Source organism: Struthio camelus, chromosome 1 (genome assembly GCF_040807025.1).
Source record: "Struthio camelus isolate bStrCam1 chromosome 1, bStrCam1.hap1, whole genome shotgun sequence".
NCBI classification, from domain to species: Eukaryota; Metazoa; Chordata; class Aves; order Struthioniformes; family Struthionidae; genus Struthio; species Struthio camelus.
This window is the reverse complement of record NC_090942.1, coordinates 215,219,597-215,241,070: the sequence shown is the minus strand read 5'-3', so window position 1 is coordinate 215,241,070 and position 21,474 is coordinate 215,219,597. Positions and strand designations below refer to the sequence as shown.

Below are 21,474 nucleotides of genomic sequence, written 5' to 3'. Positions count from 1 at the left end.
CCCGCCGCCCGCAGCCGTTACGATCCGCGCCGGCGGCGCCGGGCCTGGGCGCTTGGTGGGGCCCAGCTGGAGCTGCTGGTGGCCTGGTCGCCCGCGGCCTGGGGAGGGAAGGGCAGGGTGGGTCCTGGGCGTGGGTGTGTGCACAGCTCCGGCGGAGATGGGGACAGACCCCTGCTGTGAGCGGCTGCGCCTCCCCTGCGGGGGGCCACAGGGCGATGGGTCCTAACCGAGCAGCACGCAGCTCCACAGATGTCCTCCCCCAAGAGGGACAGGGCGTCCCCCTCCCCAAAGAGCACCCCCCTCCAAAGGCTGTCCTCCTCTCCAAGGTGCCCTCCTCCTCAAGGGCGTCCCCCTCCGAAGAACGTTCTCCTCCCCAAAGGCTGTCCTCCTCCAAAAGGTGTCCTCCTTCCTAAGGACCTCCTCCCTCAGAAAGCACATCCCTCACCCCAAAGGGTGTCTTCCTCTCCAAAGGGCATCCTCTGAAGAGCTTCATCCTCCCTAAAGGCTGTCCTCTTCTCCAAGGTGTCCCCCTCCCCAAAGGGCATCCTCGTCCCCACAGGGCATCTTCCTCTGAAAAGTGTCCTCCTCGCCAAGGGACATCCTGCTCCAAAGGATGCCCCAGGGCATCCTCTCTTCCAGAGGGCACCCCCTCCAAAGGCTGTCCACTTTGCCAAGGCATCCTCCCCTCCAAAGGACATCCCCCTCCCCGCAGGGCATGCCCCAAGCTCCTGGTCTGCAGAAAAAAAAGCCACAGGCCTGCCTCCATACCCAGAGAAATCAGCCTTAAAGAGGGGCAGGCTGGTGGGTTTTGGTCCCCTTGCATTATTTTAGGCGAGTGCCTTGCTGCTGGGGAAGAAGGCGAGGTGTCTTTTCAACCATGGGTTTCAGCAGTACCAAGTGACTCAGAGTTTCCGCAGCAGCTAGGTCATGGCTGGGAAACCACAGGGGGCCAGCCCTGCACAGAGCCGGCCAAAATCCCCTGTACAAAGTGGCAGTGGCCCCCAGGCTACTTCCTGGATAAAAGACAAAATTTGCTCAGAAGGTAGAAGCCTCAGTGCCATGCAAGATCTTGGATGTCTAGGGACTTTGCACAGGACGGATGTTGTTCCAGGGCAGACATGTTTCCACTGACGTGGTTAAGAGCATGAGCCTCTGAGTGCAAGCCAGTGCGTGACAGAGCGGGCACGGAAGTGGTTGTTGTTTCACTGTATCACAGATTCAAAGTGTGCATACTTTTACTACCCCCCAAAAATATATGCAATCAAGAAAGATAAACAGACAGCAACAACAAAGTAAAAAATAACACCTTTCAGGGGAACAATGAGAACGCGTAGTAAAATCGTGGCTGTGAAAATAACATACTAGTTTAACTAGAGATACGATTTCACTTATTTTGAAACAATCTTCAGAGTATCTTGAAGCATTAACTTGGCAAGCGGAGTAGTAAGTGGAATTTCCCCTGAATTACAGACAAGAAAACAAATATTTCACTTCAGTGAGACTGCATTGACCAATAGTGTCATTATGGACATGGTCTGTCCTTCAGTTTTTCACATTTTATATGCAGGAACAGAAAATGTCTGTGGTATCTTTGTCTTTTCTCCATTACACTGGTTGGACTGTGCTTTGAACCTCAATTTTCAATTTCAGTTTATAGTCACTGCCCCTAGTCATTTGCTGAAAAACATATTGGTTTCATTTTAATTGCTTTGGAGTCGCAATAGATTCTTGTGAATGGTGCAAATAGCAATTTTTGCATAATTTAGATGTAAAATCCTTGCTGAGACCAGGCAGAGGTAGCTCAAATTCAGTTTAGCCTATTGAGTTCAGTCCTATTGTAGGACTGAACCTGCCCCTTCATCTGCAGTTTATTCTTCCTATTTGAGCAAGGTAAAAATTCTCTTTGCCTTATCTCCAACAGTAATTCTGAGTTAATTATTTCCACATAAAAAACCTCCCCTTCTCACACACGGACATACCTATTTTTGGCAGTGAAATACGGCCTTGAATTAGCACCACTGTGAATGTAGGATGGGACATTTTCCTGTTCGGTGACAAACTTATATTTGATCATTTCACTCAGGTTACCGGTTCTCCTGAAATAGAAGCGGTATCAAATCAATTATCTCTCCTCCCTGAACAGTGTTTTACAACTGTTTTACAAAACTCGTGAGACTGAGGGCAAAGTCATACAAGAGGGGTCAAATCAATTGAATGGCTTGTTGTCTCCAGGAAGGAGTGGCCTGGCTACTACCCTTGTCATAGCTTTGCTCTCTCTTTTGTAAGGTAAGAGAAGTTACTATCCTGGCAAAAAGCAGAGCCAAAAATAAACACACAAAAACCTCCAGAAAAGAAAAAGTGAGTAGCTTTCTGCTCAGTTAGTGAGTTGAATCAGCTCAGGAAAGGGTCCAGTGGTCGCCAGAGCTGACTGAAAGGAGCCAGACACCCAAGAGCAATTGCAAGGGGAAGAAGGGAGATTTTCTTTCTCTGACAATAAACTTTTAGATTAGCTCACGACATACTAAATGCTTATAATCAGAATGTTGGCAATAATGTCAAATCAAGCATTTATTTCTTGCCTGTCCCAATCCTGGTGACTTTGACCCACCACTGACTGCACAAGCAGAAGTTTTGTGTGACCATGTGGTGACATGATGTGAAGAAATGATCTGCTGGCTGAAAATAATCTTGGGGAGAAAAAGAAAAGTGGTTGTTATTCATTCAGCTCACTTCCCCAGTCTGGGAGCTAACCATGACCTGAGTACTAATGGTCCATCCACAACTTTAAAGGCGAGAACACAAAGGTTATGTGCCTGGAGTGCCTCACAAAAAGCTGATTTTAGGCAAAACAGAATTGAAAAAGGGTTCTTGTGCACAAAAGCCTATCCACCTATTTCAGGTATATCTGTCTAGTAAAAAACTGATATCTCTCGTTATAAACTGTGATGGGTATATCATCACCCCTACTGCTATTGAAGCTGTTAGCACAATGTAATGGAAATAGTTGTAACAAATAAAGAACCTAAACATAATGTGAGAATGAGATTTATCTTTCTTTTTTGCCTAATTTGGAAAGATGCGAGAATGCTAGCATTGTTCTGCTCCTGTGTAGGCTCTGATATTAACTCCTTACTGAGAGTTGTTGCTGTGCTGGGGATGGTTCTCTGCAAGAGCAATGTGATAATTACTTGCTTGTAAAAGGTGAAGAGCTATAGTCAAAAGCTTATTTTTCAGAGCATTAATTCATGCACGGTCATTATCTCATGATTAAATTTAACCAGTGTTTTTACTGCAGGCTTCTTAAACCAGCTTAGCACTATATGCCTTTATGCGTGATTGAACTGATCTGGTTTACTTTGCAGCAAAACTACAGAGCCTTGCTTTTGGATGTTTTCTAAGAGGTGGTAGATAAGATATATTAGTTATACCTTTAAAATCCTACCTTAAGTGAAGCCACTGTTACTGTCTGGAACAGCTCAGACTGTTGTTAGCAATTATGGGAATTAATTTTGTGAACAAAACTATCAGGATGATTTCTCAAGTGTGCATATGAGGGACGTAGAGAGGGGACTCACTACGACTTGTGTGCACCGACAATATTATCAAACTCTGCTGCCATTTTGACTTTGTTGTGCTAATTATCTAAATTATATATACTTTGAGGCTAGCTCTGTCTTTCAGCTCTATGTAGAGCATTTTGCCCAGGAGGTCTAAATAGATGACTGAAGATTGTAGCTGACTTGGAAAGAACTAGTGTTTTCCAGGAAGATTTTTTTATTTTTTTCTTACCTTCATATTTTATTCTGAGGCAGAAAATAATAATAAGACAAACAAAAACGATGTGGAAGAATTACACCCAAAAGATTGTTTTCAGAAACAGCCAGTATATTTCCTCAGATCTATTCGACTTTTTTTTTTTTTTTTTTTCATTGGCCCTACTGGTCAAAAAGGTAGTTTTCTAAAGTGCTACCACTGTCCAAAGCCTAAATAATAACAATAATCATGGCAATAATAAATAGTATTAGGGTGGGATTTTAGCACAGCCTAAGCCTGTAATTTAATGATCTGGTGGGTTCCCTGACCAGGAGCATCATTCCTCCCGCTACGCTACACTGTAGAGTGCTGGGTACCTTAACAAAACTCTCTGTAGGGCGGCATGAGGACATGAAATGGGGAGCTGATACAGCTGAATAAAAAGCTGAAGGTGTAGGAAAAAAAAAAAAAAAGAAGAAGAAGAAGAAAAAGAGGGAGAAAAGAAGGGGATTGGGAAGAGATCTTTAACTTAGCCTAATTCACGGAGCTGGGCCTTTGCACACCTCCAAGCCAGCTCAGACACCATGTTGTAGAAGCACGTCAGTGGAGGCTGGACTTTCCTACACACCAGTGTGTCCTTCTGCAAGGACAGAAGTCGTAGTGGAATCTGATTCCAGGAGTCAAGTATAAATATCACCTTTCAGTCAGTTTGTCTGGCTTTTGTCCCTTGATGATTTATTACTTCTGCCCTTTTTTTCTGAAAGATGATGCATAAAATGCTTGACTAAATAGCCAGAGTGTGTGTGTGTGCGTGCGTGTGTGTGTGCGTGTGTGTATTCCCCTTATTCCTAGAAATTCATTTCTTGATTTAAGCAATGTTGAATTTGCACCATTGTTACAAAATTGGGAAATTTAGGTGGAGGCTTCCTTTAAACTTTTGCTTTGGTTATTGTAATCACTATTAAAATAACAACGCTAATTTCAGTGTGATTAAGCCACTATTAAAATATCCAGCTAATGTTCCAGTTAGGGCAGCATAACAGGAAATATTGCTGCAATTAAAGGAACATGAAAATGCCATTATCTCCAAAACTGCCTGGAGCTCAGTAAGTTTTAATACAGAGAAACCCAAGCTTCAAGTCTTCTTTCCTTCAGGTATTTAAAACTATAGAATATGGAATATGTCAAAGCATTAATGAGGTTTCAGCTGGATGACTGGGTCCAGCTTGGGGCAGCCCACTCCCAGAAGTATGTATCTGAGTTGTTTAGAGTCAGAAGAATCTCCTCCGAGCACATCCAGCCTCCCTAATGGAGTACACATGGCTGTAACAAAACTAGAAATAACATTTTAGACATCAAGAAAGCATTTGTAATGATAAGAGTAAACGGAGAACAGGCACAGATTTCCTGTGGAGGTTGTGCAATCTGGAACTGGGTCTTTGGAGACCCCTGAGAACAGGTTGAAGAAACAACGGCGAGGAATGACAGGCACAGGTGATCCCGTCCTGGGTCAGAATGGGGAGGACCTCTTAGAGATAGTAATAATAATAATTAATTATCCACACAGCTGGGTAGGTAAGCACTATTATTTTGAGAAAAATAAGACAAAGAAGCTAAAGTAAAGTGGAGTGTCTTTTACGTCCCACAAGTTGATGTATGAATACATGAGCTGAAAAATTAGATGGCCGTGAAAAGTAATAATCCTGACAGCAACACAGCAGCATCATATTAAACAAAACAAAATAATGAAAGAAAAACAATTAAATCTCTGATATTTAGACTTTGCAGTCAACTCTCAAATAGGTAAATAGTCAAAGTACTAACCCATTTCACTTTTCCAGTGTTTGTTTGCAGTTTGATGTTATGCTTTAGCTGGTTTAATTGCAGGCTGCCAATGCAAAGAACAGCCCTGCTCTGCCTCTTCCTTCCTCTTCCTCCAGGCTCAGTGGGGTACTCTTGTTGCTTTCCCGGCATCAGATCTGCAGACTAAGCAGTCACAGGTGAGCAAGCCAATCAGGCCAAAAACTAATGCACTCCCCCCCAAAACAAATAACTTTCCATCAGCTCCCTGGACCACTGAGCCTGCAGGGAGATGGTCACTGGAGCTGATGGAAGGCAGAAGAGGAGAAGGCAGGAGCTGGGGGGGCGGGGGGAGACAACAGCATCTCTTTCACTGCAGTCACAGCAGTGGACTTGTTGTAAAGCTGAGTTGCACTCTGTATTAAGACTAATTTATTCATGATCTAACCCACTTCTCTCAGGCTTCTGGCATATTTTCTTGTTCTGAGGTGCAAGTCAGCAGTTTGCTAAAAGCACTGGTTTGCACAAAGATCTGCCTATTTCAGACAAAGAAGTCTGTGTTGTCTGAAGCTAGGATACCTGCCCCAACTCTGAAGTGGGTCTCACTGCCCGTTGCTCATCGATTGTGAAACCAAACGGGTTTTGTGCCATGAAGTCGAGCCTTGTCTCAATCATGGCAATGTAAAGTTTGGTCCTACCGCACAGGTGCTCTGCACGTGCAGCCGTGTAATTTCTGGGAATTTGCATCATCTGGAAATCAGTTCCTGGTCCTTGCTTTGGCGGTGAGCTCCCTTAGGAATTGGTGGCAACGACAGGTCCAGTATAGCAGGGGCTGTTACAGTCTGTGGAGCACATTTACTTGGCAAGTGGAAAGGAATTTTCACTGCACCACAAACCATTAATGCCTGTTAGCATCTGGTGAGCTGATGTCACCCACAAGCCACTGCTGTGCTTTATCAGCTGCTGAATTAAGAACAAATAAGGTAAACTCCCAGTTAAATACCAGCACTTCTCGTCTGTATTGCTATGTATTGCTGGCCGCAGTCGGCAAGAAGGCTTGCAGTACTGTATGAGTAGTATCAAACATTTGCAATTATAACACTGCTTAGCATACATCCTTTCTGTTATTATTGCCTATCTCTCAGCTGAAATCCTACCTTATTTTAGAATGAAGCTGCATTTATGTAACACATAGGGTGAATATGCATATTGAGCTGTGTGGTGTGATCTCAAGCCAAATACCAGTTAAACTCTCTGTGTACTGAAGAGCCATGGGAATGCACCAGATATTCACTATTGATTTTCCACCCTGAATTTTGAAAACCAACATTAGATGCTTTTTGTATTTTTTTCATTTTTGGGTTTTATTTCTTTGCTTTTTACTCCAAGTTGCCTTGTGAATTATACAAATGATACATTTTAAATTGTGTCAAGAGCTTGTCAGTTTGTAACACTACTCTTGAAATCCTGCCAAGCCCTAATGTTTCATTTTTCCATCAGACCTGAAGGTTGTCAGGAAGAAAAGTAATGTCATCTTCTGAAAAAACTTTCTATAATTGCCTTCCTGTTTATGAATGACTTTAGTCTCTAATGTCACTCTTTTGTACCTGGGCCAGAAAAAGAAAAAAAAAATCTATCTTGAACTTCCTCTTTCACTCAGTCTTATATATGAAGTTAAAAAGTTTTTTATCGGAAGTTGTTTCTTGACTCGTTTGAAATATAGCTGTAATCAAACTTTAGCCCGAATCATATTTTGCAAGTGCATTTGGGTAGTCTTGGTTTAAAGGAGATAAAGAACTTTATTATCAACTCTGTCATTCAGTTCTTATATCCAGGCTATTGCTCGCTGTTAATGTATCAGCAGGAGATGACACAGGAGAAGGCGGCATATATGTAATCTTAAACCAAATTGTTGCTGGCAGAACAGCAGATGGAGACCTACTGGCCAGGTCAAAATTCAGTTTGGAAATTAGAGGAAGGTTCCTAACCTGTAAGCAGCTGGGTTATCCCAAGCAAGGGGAAAAACTGAGACCACCTTTATTATGCGGTGTTTGTCACAGCCCAGGCTGAGCTTAGTGACTTGGGGGCACACCTCCAGTCCTATAATTCTTCAAGAATAATAAGCAAATAGGTGTATAAAACATATTGAGAGTACTTTAAGGAGTCTCATTTAGACTCCTGCTTCGAATTGCCTTTTGAAGGAGACTCTTTTCTGTTTCTTCTGTTTCCCACAGGGGGAACCTAAGCAAAACATACTAATGTGCAGCCCAGCGCTAGGGCTCTTCAATTCTCTTATTCAACAGTCTGATTATTTTTTTTTTTAAAGAGACCAAAGTTCCTCTTCGGAGAAAATGTTAGCTGAGTCGGTGCTGGCTTTAATAGAATAAATTGTGTATCAGAAGCTGTTTCTTCTGTTTTGAATCTATGAACTCACTGAGTTAGTAGTCTTGAGTCTGTCTCATCTTTAAATATGAGACTTTTAGCTATGAATATATTTGAGAACTTGCAGCAAGCCATGTTCATTTGTTTCTCTTATATAAACAAAATATTTTTTCCTAGAATTTTCAAACATATTTTTTACAATATGGTTAGTAAAAACATTATGCCCAAGATACTTAAAAAGAACTTGCACCTATTTTGAGATGCCCTCAAACATGCCAGTTCTCTGAGATTGTGTCACAACCATCTACTGAACATCAGCACCTAAATATGCAAGCTTTTTTGGACATCATTCACAGGAGTAAGGATATTTTGATTTCTTTTAAATGTAAAATTACAAGACTGAATTGTCTTGTGATCCCATTAACTTGAACACCTTTATTGTACTAGTATGAGATAATTAACAGGAGACAAAGGTGGTTCTGCTATAGCTTAAGCTGTTGTAAACATGAAATACAGCATAAAAGCATGAAGCTTATCTGTTAAAATTACCAGTATTAATCAGTTTGAGAGCAATGATGGAGCAAATTCAAGTCTCATTTCCAACTCACGCTGAAGGCATGCCAGTTCATGCAGGTGAAAGTGGTACCATGCCCAAAGGAGGGGGATGTGACGCTAGCCCTCGCATATCTATGCTGAAACAGATATGTTTTAATCACCACAAACCAGACGTACCACCTAACCTGAACTAGAGCTCCTCTTACTTGTTTGCATTTGCCTTCTCATAAACAGAGGCAAAAGTTATGTTTTATATAAGTAATTTTCTGCCAATAGCTGGAGTCACATGGCACAGCAATATCTGGGTCTTAAAATTTTTAAAACTACAATCTCCATTTTTTTCTCCCTCTTCTGTCCAGTGTATGTTGTTTTCTGTTTTGTTTTGTCTTGTTGTTCTCAATTTTTCCCTTCTCATTTCCGCTTTGATTCTCCTCTTCTTGTTCCCTCTTCCAAGCAATTTTTACTTTATTGAGAGCAATATCAGACGTACTACAGAGCCACAGGGCTGGCTTGTATTAACCTTAAGACTGCTTCACACCACTTTAGGTAAGAAGATGGGGGGATGATTTTTCACTATGTCTATGTTTGCGCTCCCAATCTATTGTCTGTTGGTATTGTCTCGTCTGGCATACGGATAATAAAAGAAAGATAAGAGCACGAAGGTGTAGGGGCTGTCTCTTCATTTTGTATTTGTGCAGACCTAACCCAGGGGAGTCCTACAGCTCCCAGGCACTGTTACAATATGAACAACACATTATTTAGAAAAGTAAAAATGGTCTGAAAGCTGTAACAATGCAATTTAGTAACCTCATGCAAGCTTGTAAAAGCCAAAGCAGAGCTTTTGTGAAACTGAAATTTCACATTTTCTCCAGCTTTTTGCTAGAGAAACATTTGCATAGCGATGACATTCCTGTGTTGATGCACCTTTCACACAGAGAAACTTTGCCTGGCATCATACAGCAGAAGCCCCATGCCATCCCCTGGAGACATGCACAGTGATGCCATCATGGAGGAGATTATGTCTAGCTACGGTAGCCCTAGTTTCTAAAACAGTAATGTTGAGGAGGGACGAGGCAAATGAGGCCTGAAGCCTTACGCCATACCCCAGAATATTTATATCGAATCTCCATTTTACACTAGTGTATGAAGCTATAATCAGGAACAGTGTCCAGCCCATCTATTTCAGAGACAGCATATATTCATCTTCTCTCCTCCCTGCCTCAAAGGACATAGTCACTTTGGAAGAGAAGTATAAAATGGAGAATACATTCATGCAATCCCAAAATAATTGCCTTCATAGAAATCTGGGGGAGTTGCTGGAAAGAACATCTCCCAGCCTTACATCAAATATCACTTGACTCATAGTTACCAAAAATGATCATGACTTCAGTACAGTAACTTCAAGACCGCAGTAGATTTTGGCACATGCTAGCATAGTGATAAACAATGTCTGCTCCTGAACCACTGACACGATTTTGTGAAGCACGGGGATTTTTACTATGCTTATCAATGAAGCCAAGCCTTATTTAAATGAAGTGGATACCTTTTCTGGTTTTGAACCTTGCCCTGGGCATGAAGCTCACAGTCCGTGTTCCTGGAACTTACCAGGCAGTCCACAATATTGCTGAAAAATCCAGCTCAAAGCAGAAGAAAAGCAAACTCTCAAAACAACTTCCTTTTGCGGTGCTGAGTACCTTTCCAAGGGGCACCTTCACAGCTTGATGTTATTTGGGATAATTTGTAATCAAATTAAGACTCCTCAGACTGAACAAGAGAGAAAATCTTTGTGACCTGTTAAACACTCCTTAACACCTATTCAGGGCAGTGTCAGCACCTATTCAAGGAGGTACCAGCAAGATAGTGTTTTGCACATAGCAGAAGTGTGCCAGAGCTCCAGGGACCTGCAGCCTGTCAGTGCAACCTGCTGCTTTGCAAGTGGGCACAGTCAGCCCAGGGGACATCCCCCCCACCCCACCACATACGCAGACTGGCCTAAGTGCTAGCTTGACCATCGCACTGCTCCACTCTGCAGCAGTCAATGGCTGCTGTCTACTCTGCTCTCACAATCTTACTGCAACTATCTAATCTTGCTTTTAAGTCAGGGGCCTAACTTTTCTCAGCACACTGCCGACAGCAGTGATGCCGCGAATGGCTACAAGGAGATGACAAATGCCTTGACTCACACCTTGGCTGTTTACATAGCTCTCTCGCCTTTCCAGGCAGCGGCATGTCCAGCCTGCTTCTGAAGCACAGCTCTCAGGAGAGGTGCGGTCGTGCTTGGTTTCAGTACCCAAAGGTTCACCTGGAGTACAGTGGCCTGTGGTTGTCAAAAGTGAGCAAGAGTTATGCGGTCAGCAAAAATGTCCCTGTTTTCCAGTATATAGTGACAGCCTGGCAGGATTATCACCTGCGTGCTGCTTTGTTTTTTGGTTTCTCTGAGGCTTTGGGTGGAAGGTGCATTGCAGGGTTCGTTCAGGCATAGTTTTCTGTGTGGCAGTGAGTGCTAGCAGCTTTGTGTGTTTCGGAAAGGAAAGGTTAAGCTTTCATGTGATGCAGCTGAAAGAGGAAGAAAGAAAACCCAGCCGGGAAATTTGTACTGAGATCAGCAGAATTGGCAGCAGTGAATCTGCAGCAGTTTGGTGAACTGCGCCCAGATCTCCCCAGCTCTGCAGCAACCTTTCCACTGCAATAACAACCTCCCCCATTTGCAGGAAAGGCGAAGCACAGTCCCTGCTACGGACTCCCTTAAAGGCTCATTTAAAGCAGAAGGGACTTGAATGCTGCTGTATGCTTCATTTTGCAAAAATTAGTGATGCTTCTGCCCAAAGAAATGCCAGGCAAGTGTGAACTGATTGGATCCCTTCTTCTCTTACCCACGATAGGAGCCGGAAGTTTACCCTTCTCTTTCCCAGCGTGCCCATTCATGGCTCTTCACGCTCAAATCTTGCTCTTGTTTCTCTGCCTCCTGAGTTCAGAGCCTTCCCCACCACACCCTCTCCTCTTTTGAGTCATTGCCTCCCTGCCCAAGGGAGAAATCCTGAAAGCAGACTGAACCTTGCAGCAAAGAGCCTCCTTTTGCTGACTGCTTAACAACGTCAAATCCTGTCGCAAGCTGGAGGTTAACTTGAAAGTATGGTGTGTGTTTGTGTGTCACATACTAGAAGATTTAAGCAGTCAGGATTGCTTTTGCAGTAGTGGTAGTTATCATGCTCCTTACCTACTAGGAAGCTTTTATTAATCATTAGCATTAAAAGCTAAAATTTGTAGAAGCACCTACCTTCATTTTGGGAGGACTGCAAAAGAACAGGAGATTTGCTAGACAGCTGGAAGTCTGATTGAGCAAGAAATCTAGAAAAAACAAACACATTGCATACTAAGGGCTTTCTCTTAGCCAGTTTCACAATATATTTATTGTGTGCTCCCAAGGATGACTTCCAATTTAGTGTTTTCACTTCACTAATTTCCCAGACACTGGCTCTGTTCTGAGTTCACTTTTTTTTATTTTTTTCAAACAAGTATGAAAAAAAATCAGAAGACATGGAAACAAAATGCATTATAAACACTGGATTAACTGCTTTAGCAGTCATCTGCAACTTTTCTGGCCATCAGTTTATGCCTGAGGCTTCAAGGTGGTGGCTAAGCTGCACCTCCTGCTTAACTTGCCTGTGCACAGAGCCCACCATCTCACTCAAGGGAAAGCTAGCTAGAGTCAAGATCTGAGTGATTTCATGAGGCAGCAAATGAAGAAAAACAGGAAATTCCATAAGGGCAAAAAAAAAAAAAAAAAACCCCAGCTATTTCTGCTTTTACAGATAACCCTCAAAGAAATTTGAAGATTAATCACTAATATCTTAACAGAATCTGGAGACCTCAGGCAAACTGACGTCCCTGGATACCTTATTGCCTAAAAAGACATTTGAGATAAATTATAGGCCGGGGAAAAAAGGACAAAGATGTAATTTAGGGCTCTGACAGATCTTACTGAGGTTAAAATGCTACCATCTCAGCTGAGCTGGCAGGAGAAACATGTACAACACATGCAATACAATAGGCCACAGCCTGGGACATCAGCTGAAACTAGAGGTGAAAGCACAGAGGAAGGTTGCACGAGGCAGAAAGCTAGTCATAAGCCTCTGGGACAAGGTAGTGTGGCTGTAGATCCATTCTCCATGAACACAAATCACAGCTCACAGACAGTCTAAGTGCACGCTAAAATTCTCAGCTCGTCAGCCTTTTGGGTTAGCTTAAAGCTTAGAGACAGATGGGAACCCAAACAGGTTTCCATGGATTTAATGTTCAACATAGCTCTCCTTCTCAAGCGAGTGCCTATGACACGTATGTTCTGTCCTAAAGCAGCCAATAGCAATGCTATGCATTTTTCTTCTCTTAAAGAATTGTGTTATATTAAGTAAAAATCTAACATGATACTTGACAGCTGAATTTCTGAGTTTTCTGGACAGCCGAATCACTAATCAGCCCTTGGGAAGCACAACTGATATTTATGTGAGCTGAGGGTTCCTGACAGCTTGTGGGCTCCAGCCAAGGAGATGTCCCACCTGGAGTAGACAGGAATCGATCTGTGTTGTTCTGTTATTCCCTGCATTGAGAGAAAAGCCTGGCACACGCAACGCTAAAACATGAGTGCAGTGCCAAGTACTGTTCAAAGGTCTCTCAGGCAAAGCGGAGTGCATGGGGTTTAAAATACAGTCCTCCAGCTGTGGAGAGAGCTGCTGATGAAAGGGACTAAGCAACAGTTCCTCCTGTAACACCCACTCCTTTTGTGTTCTTGGCCTGCAAGAAGCAGGCATTGTTACTCAGCAGCTAGGCTGGACAAAGTCTATTAACTTAACATTAAGTTAACATTTGTTCTGTGTGTGGGTGGAAGCACAGGGGCTTGCAATCATTCATTACCACAGAGTAAAAGATCTCACTGTGAGGATCAATTCCGAAAGCCTTTTTTTTTCTTTTTGTACACACAAAAAATAATAGTTCCAAAAACGGTATTAATTCTAAGAATCTCTCAATTTATTTCATACAATCTTGCCAAAATATTTTCTACTCAGACTGAATCTTAGCAGGATGGTTGATCAAATATTAACTTAGAAATGAAACATGCAAGGAAGAGGAATCTGTGCTATTTATACTATAGCATCTGAACTCTTTCTAGTAGTACATGAAAGCATGTAATTAACCTCTTCCCTCAATTGTTATTTCTTTCTAATGATCTCCCTTCCTCTGACATGAAGGTTAATAGAGGGTGTTTCTTTTTGCAGAGTGTTGTTTTATTTTACAGGGAAAAATAGCCAGTGCTTGTCAGGTAAAGGAGGTCAGAAGTAGGGAGAAAGGGGGAGAGGGTCGTAATGATCCTTAGCCCCTGAGATTTACATGTCCAAATATTTAGTTTCATCTAGCAGAGCAGATGTTAATACCTTATACCAGACGCTAGAAAATATGTTATAGCTATAGTACTAATTTGTGTGTACCTCCTGATATATACTTATATGTAAGTTTAGTTCTATTACCTGCTCAGGAAATGAAACTGGTATTCTACATATATAAGAACCTGATCTATTTGAGTGTTTTCTTAAAATTATGTGGACCTCACAGACCAAACATCTCTCAATTTGCATTCTCATATGCTTTTTCCTTTCAGCAGAAAGAATATAAAACACAGATCCACAGATTTTACACTCCTGTTGCTCAAAAGCAAAGGCAAAAGAGAAGACACAGAGGAATTAGATGCAGGTAGTAGGTAACCATTGCAAATGATTAGGTATGAAATTTGCTGTGGCAGCCCTGCCTCTGCTTTATCTTGGAAAGAGTCAGAGGGCAGCGTGGTTATGCCATCTTGACCATGGACTTTGCTGAGACAAGGCAGGTGTCAGAAAGGCCTCAGTTCCCTGTTTGCTGGAGGATCTTTGCCTTGTGGGATTGGAGTCAGACCACCAGCTATGGGTCTTACTGACTTCTGAGGTGCTAACAACCTGCAATAACTGCTGATCCTAGCATGCTTTGAACTTGGAAAGGCTGTTTTCAGCCTAAATATATCTTAATGATTTTAATTTTCAGAAATGAATACAAACATATGTTTTTCTAAAGAATAAGCTGACAGCCAAGACTTTTCAACATGAAATGTTCTAGTTTTCACCTAACACATGCCATAATGAAACAATAAGAGAGTCATTTGGTTTTTGGAAAACAAGCTGAAGATAAAACCTCAAGGGATCTCTTCCTCCTTTGAAGTATTTATGCAATTCTCATTCAAAGTAGCAAGAGCTACACACAAGATAGAGAGACGTATTAGCAGCGTGCAGCTTCCATGGCAACTTCATCTGTAGGGTCTCAGCCTGTGCTCTGCTGCCCTGGTGTCACATTGAGTTGCACAGGTGACCAGGATCCTTGAATCTGAAATGTCTTTTTAACTAGAGATCTGATTCTGCTGTTAGATGTTTGGTGCATGGCAGCACCTGAAGATCAGTAAGAGTTGTGGGTGGTTTGCACCACTCAGAGTCCCTGCAATTACTTACACTGGATTATTTCTATGTATTTGTATGTAGTTAAATAAAATACTCTGCACATTTAGAGTCATATTCTATGCTTGTTTAGGCTATGGGAGCCTGTGGAAGCATAATTTTGTACTGAAGTCACCTAATTTGGACAGGTGGGGGAGATGGATAGTGGAAGGAGTTTGAGTTTGTGGCTAAGTCACAGACTTTATATGTGACCTCAGCCAACTCACATGTAAATGTTCAGCATTCAAGTTCCCCATCTATGAAGCTGGAAAGTACTTTAATGTTTCAATTTATCATGGGAGCAGTAAGCATATAAATCAAGTCATTGTAGAGATGTTCTTGTAGGTGGTCCCCAAGAGGGAGAAACGCTGGGAGAATGTTATCTCATCATATTACTTGAGAACCGAAAATTTCCTAGAATATGTAAACTATCTTATCAAAAGCATAGTCATCCAGCTGACTGTCCAGCACATTATCTACACCTCCCAGAGGTAATAGGTAGCATTTAGGGTGACAGCCAAAGAGCCAAATTGCATTAATTAGCAGCACCTTTACTAGTCACCCCTTTCACTAATTTTAGTAGATCTTTCTGAACTGTTTCTCCTTTGCTCCTCAAACAGCATTCAGCTGTGTTCTTACTATGCTAACATAAAAGGTAATGAGATTTACTCATTCACCAATGCTTCATGCACATACATGAGCCTAACTGCACATCAGATATTTCTTGGAACATGACAACTGTGTTCATACATGCTGATGATCATTGCAGTGTAATAATAGAGACTGAAGAAAGGAGTAAGAGGTAAGCTTTAAACAGGGAATAAAGAGCAGAGGTTTATTAAAGTCATTTTGCAAAATTAGGGTTTAGTAACAAGCTGGAAAAAGAGGCAGGGTAATTGCAACCAGAGATTGAATGTAATGAATAGGTTAGTGTTTCTTTTTTGAACAGCTTTGCAGTTTTTGTTCAAAAAATAAGGAAAACAACAAAAAAAATGATGCATTCATCCTACCAACCCTGCATTTACTATCAGTGCAGTTAACAACATTGAATTTTACTCCTAAAGTCAAATGACTTTGAAATAGATAGAAACAGAGAGCTAACTAGCAGCCAGGATTCAAAAAAGATCTCAAAGCCGAAGTATTCAAACCGCTGCACAAAGTCTTGTGACTTCAGGAGGATGATTAACTCTTGATTCACAGCTCTGAGAGCAGCAGACTACAGCCACTTCCTCTTGAATTACGCTGATATGCAGTGCACTGCTCTCAGTCAGATAGTTTATACCTTACAAGCTCTCTCAGAAATTTTGCAACAGTATTTTATTGTTCCCCTTGTTCTACTTATGCCTGAGTAATTACCACTGTTTTTTTTTTTTTTTTAAGAATTTCTTTGTTAACTTTATCAGTTGACAAAGCACTTGAAACAGTGCTGGCAGCTGGTTGCACATCCTCTAGGGAATTTGCTATCTGTAATTCTGATGAAGAAGAACAACCATTAGCAAAATGGGGAGTTAACTAAATGCTGCTAGTGTATTACTAATAACATAATGAACGCCAGATTGTAGTGGACTGTGAGTTTATATCCTTAAATGAGGTAAGTAGGTTATGAAACTATTCTCCTACCCTTGTTAGTCAGGAAAAAATTATCAGAAGGCATCTGGATCGCCTCAGAATTTGGAAGTGGCTAAAGAGGACAACCTAGGTGACTGTATCCCTAACACGAATGAGTAAGTTAAGCTATCTGTACTACTAAATCGAATGTCAGTTACTCATTTTCACAGTGCTTAGGGTTGGTATTCTCTATAGCAGATCTGTCTGGGTGAGAGCTAGTTAGAATGGTCCAAAACAAATACAGGGAGAGAACTAATAAGCAGTGCAAACCATATACGTCCAGTGCTTCAATTTGCTCTTTGGCACTCTTGTCTGGCAGCATAGACATACTCTTAGATGCTTAAAAATGGGTGAGACTAATGCAGGGTTCATTACCCTGCAGGGCTGGGTGTTAAGTAGGTATAACATTTACAAATATCTCCCTCAAGGAGTTTTTTGCTTCTCATTGAACTCTACAACTGGTGCTAATAAATACGGGATACTTCCACCCATCGGAGGTCCATTTCCAGGAGGCTTTCTAGGACTTTCCCTTCTAACTCTTAAGAACCACAATAGCTATTCAGTTTAAGGAAATAACTCTATGAGGCCAGTGGGTCTTGTAACAGTCAATATTTCCCTTTGTGGGCACGGCAGAGGTGGTACCTCCAATTGCATTACCAAACCATCAAAGGTCACACCTGAAGCTCTCACTTCATGATCACTGATCCTGCTACTTCTGAGTTGGCCAGCAGAGCACTCTCCATGTGGAGAACATGCTTAAATTTCTGCTGAATTAGCTGGAATGCACATTTTGGTTTTGTGTGCCTAACCAGTCTCTGGAAGACAAGCAGTACCTGTTAACAGGTACCATATTAGAGTGAAATGGAGAGATGCTACTCAAAGCCTGCTGGTATAAAATTAGCCTACTGATATTTTGTGAAGAAATAAGAATTAATACTAAGCATTTCTACTCTTACTTTGAAGCCTGAGGCTGTACTGGTTTTGATAGGATTCCCTATAGCTGTGTTTGCATGACCTGCAGCCACAATTCAAAGAGAGGAGGAACAGGGAAGTGGCACACAGAGAAAGAACAAGAGAAGACCTAATCAGTGGTTTTACTGTCAGGTATTTGGTGATCTTATTGTTCACTCATGTTGCTTTTGTTACCAGTTTCCGTCATGCGTTTTTGTCACTTAGTCCTTAACCTTCCCCCTAAGAAGAACAAAGTGCAATTAAAATCTTATCTTCTGATGTCAGACAGCTTCATGCATTTGCTGACATTTATCTCTGTCTCATTTCTAAAGATTAACTTACCATTGGCCCTTCTGAGAGGCCACATTAGCCTCTTTCTTGCTGCTGACTTTTAAAAACATTTCTCCTTGATTAGTTCATTTATGTTGGGTCCAGTGCCTAGAAGCTGAAAATTTTTATTTGGTGCATTTCATGTCTTACACATTCAGGACTGAACAAAAACAGAACATTAAACATAACACCCTCAAGAAAGGCCAAATAAACAAAAAGACAGATTTTAAAAGCAAACATATTAATTGTTGTATGTTAGCAGCACAAAATATATCTGTAAAAAACACTTGCAAAGTGAATGAAGCTTCTTTTTCTTATCACTACAGGTACATGTGATTCAGAGTTCAACTTAACATGAAGGGAGTTTGCAGTGCTTGCCAGATTTCTAACTCAATCTGTCAGAATATTATCTTATTTATCAGATAGATAGCCAGTTCTACTACTTGTAGAACAGGATACTAAATGACAGTAGAATAGAGGACTGAACAAAAACGGCATAGGCAGAACCTCTCACTACACAAATCACATCTTTCTTTACTTTTTAGCCATTGCTCAATGACCAGATCAAGGAAACAATACAGTGCTTAAACATCAAATCTTGTGGATCAGTTCCTGTCTGCCCTCCAAATCCATTGCTCCAGATATCCAGCTGTAATACAAGGGAATGATCACTACTTAACTGTGATGCTGTGATGGTTCATGAATTAATCAATTTATAGGTAACGTGCTTGGATGGAAAACTCTGTTGCTTAAGGTGTAAAAATTTTGCCTTTTATAAAAAAAGACCTTCAGAATGAGCTTACAAAGAACCAGTAGACAGGCACATAAACGTAGAGGAAATACTCATTCACAAATCATGACTAAGAATTTGTCTATCATGTTTTGCAAGAAGTAGGTATTTGCCATGCAGACCTGTATGTTTTGCACTCATATTTTGGGATCCAGAGAAAAAATTTGGGATCCAGAGAACAATTCCCCTCTGCCCAAACTTTGTGTTTATCAGTATGGAAAGATGAGAACATAAAAGTTTCTGTTGTGTGTTTTCTCACACAGATTTGGGTTGGATCTGATTTGCTTTTAGCTAAATATTTTACAGTATCTCACCTCTATTTTTGCTCAGTTTGCTGGTTGAATGTATCAGTATATTGTCCAAGAAATCTTGTAGCGCCAAAGAAAACAGAGGTCTTTATTATGATGCAGTTCTCATGTTGTAGTAATCTTTAGAAGATGAATCGTGTTTCAGACAGAGTTTACTAATGCGTTGCTAAGGAGACTGGCTAACTTGTGAATTCATTTGGGAACTCTTCCAGGATGCTGGGCTAGGAAAGAGAGAAAATCCTGCGGTCTTTGGGATTAGAAACTTTGTTGGAACCACCTTCTGACTTTATATAGTTCTTCCTTCTTCTGGCCCGTATTTATGAGCTACTTTTGTCATTCTGAAGGCCAGCTGGAGATTTTATCACAGAAACAAAGGTTAAACAAAACGTTCGTGGTGTGAGTCCTGATCAAAGCTGGCTAGAAAAAGAACTCTATTCTGAAAGAAATTCTGATATTTTGCATTTTTTAAATCCAGAATTGTTACTAAAAATTATATTTCCATAAAATAAAATTTCTAGAATCAATACATTCCTGAATCATCAAAATACATAAGGCTATGAAATACTACTTTGAATGTATGTTGGAACCTCCCACCATTAATGTCTGTAGTCTTTAGTCACTTTGACTACAGTGTACTTTCCTTAGAGGATCACAGCCCACTTAAAAGGATCTAGAAGTTTCCCTATAGACAGATCTTCTATTTCCTGCTTCATGTGACCAAGTCAAAATTTTCAAAGGCACCATATTTATTAACCACAAACTCTGCATAAATCAGTTTCTATCAAGCATAGTTAATAGGTTGTTACTTTAACTGAGGGTTTCATTTCACTGAGGTTGTTTTGAGCTTGAAATGCAATTCCTCTCTTTAGACTGGGAATTAATAGGGTTGCACTGTGCAAACAGTATGAGTGCTGAAAAATTATACCTAATTATTCCTGCAGAGCAAAGAATTTGGGGAAAATTTTGGGAAGATCTTTCAAACTTGAAATAACAGTCAAGTCTGGATGATGAACCATACAACATGAAATAAGAGAGTGAATATAATAACCTCTAACTAGTGCTTGCATTGATTAAGATCACAGAATCACAGATGATGAAGATGATTAGTTAGTCCTGAAAACATTTAGGGAGTTCAGCTCATTGCACCTGAGGTCAGCTATCAAAAACGTAAAAGTCTAGCAAAGCTTCTTGCAGAGAACTAGTCAATACCTCACGAGGCACTGATGATAGGATGAGATTTAAGAGTTGTCCTTTTTTTCCCCTCATTGGTGAGTGTGTATGAGCTGTTTGGCTTTAGTCTACTTACATGGCTTGCTTCTGGGTATCTGAATGCAAGTGAAATGAATGTTACCTGTACTATAGTCATTTGACCTGAACAAATGAGGATATAGAATAGTACTGTACCCAGAAGGCTATCTCTGGAATATCCTTTGTCAAAGTGAAAAGTCATTAATAGTTGGAAAATGTGCTCTCAGACTGACTCTTCATGAATAAAAGTAAGTTCCTGCTAAGGTATGCAAGGTGATGACTAAGCCCTAGCCTGAGGTTTAGCTAACTGAACAGAGCACAAGAAACTGCTGGATGTAACAGCTTACACAATGAGAAGCTCACAAAGGTTATTGCTCATGCCATGAGGGAAGGCAAAATTTCACAGATAGTTAAGGGTGAGTTATGTGAGATGTACTCAAACCCTGCAGATACCTGGGGGGTGGACAGGGGATCTTTGGGGTGTTTAGTTGGCAAGGCTAGCAATGCCTGGTGAACCACTTCAACACTACCGAGTAAGTCTGAGATGACCAAGGAAACAGTATCAGAAACATCAGATTTGAATGTAGATGTAGCAAAAGTGGGACCCATAGGGGAAAAATAACTGGGAGGGTTGTTTATTTGGGAGGAAACAGGGCAGAGAAAGGGAGGAATCAAGGTGGATTGGGAAAGAAGCCTGGAGAAATAGGGAGAAGGGAGAATACAAGAGGCTAATCGCATGTAAGCAAGTGGCTGGTCAGTATGCTTGTTTGGCCAGACCCTGCACCTGATCACTGATATCTATCTCACCTTCTTGTTAAAACCAGTTCATATTTTCTGTGTGAGCATGCTTTCTATTCTATGTGTGAGAGTTGCTAGCCATGTTTGCTAACTGGTAAATAGGATAAGAGATCTGGAAGCCAGCTACCAAGAAAGACCATAGGCCTGGGAATTGGATGCTGCAGAGAAGGGGGAGACCCAAGATCTAGAAGAGATCAGGGGTCTGAAAGCCAGCTACTGGGGAGACCAGCTGTCTGAACTAGCTGTCAGAGAGACCTGTAGGGGGTATGTGTGAGTACGAGATCTTCTGGCAAGCTTCTGGCCTGATTAGTCAGCAAGGAAGAACAGCATTAAATCATTTATATTGTTCATGTTTGTGTGAATGCTGTTTGTGTGTAAATGGTGGCTGTAAAGGCACTGTTCTCCTGTTTATGTTACTCTTTTGGTAACTGGTGAGGTC

The 21,474-nt window shown here is 41.3% G+C and overlaps 1 long non-coding RNA gene across 2 annotated transcripts in view; it reads right to left on the bottom strand.

The window, feature by feature from the left end:
- Positions 1-10: 10 nt before the first annotated feature.
- The window catches only part of LOC138065652 (uncharacterized), a 49,177-nt gene continuing 27,713 nt past the window's right edge, over positions 11-21,474 (bottom strand). The window contains exons 2-4 of one of the 2 annotated variants that reach the window (XR_011138759.1): positions 11,768-11,838; positions 1,980-5,739; positions 11-1,459 (exon numbers count right to left, since the gene is read on the bottom strand). This is a non-coding gene — a long non-coding RNA (uncharacterized lncRNA). Of the gene's footprint in view, positions 1,460-1,979; positions 5,947-11,767; positions 11,839-21,474 lie in introns of those variants that run through there. The other variant, XR_011138758.1, reaches the window with a different exon arrangement.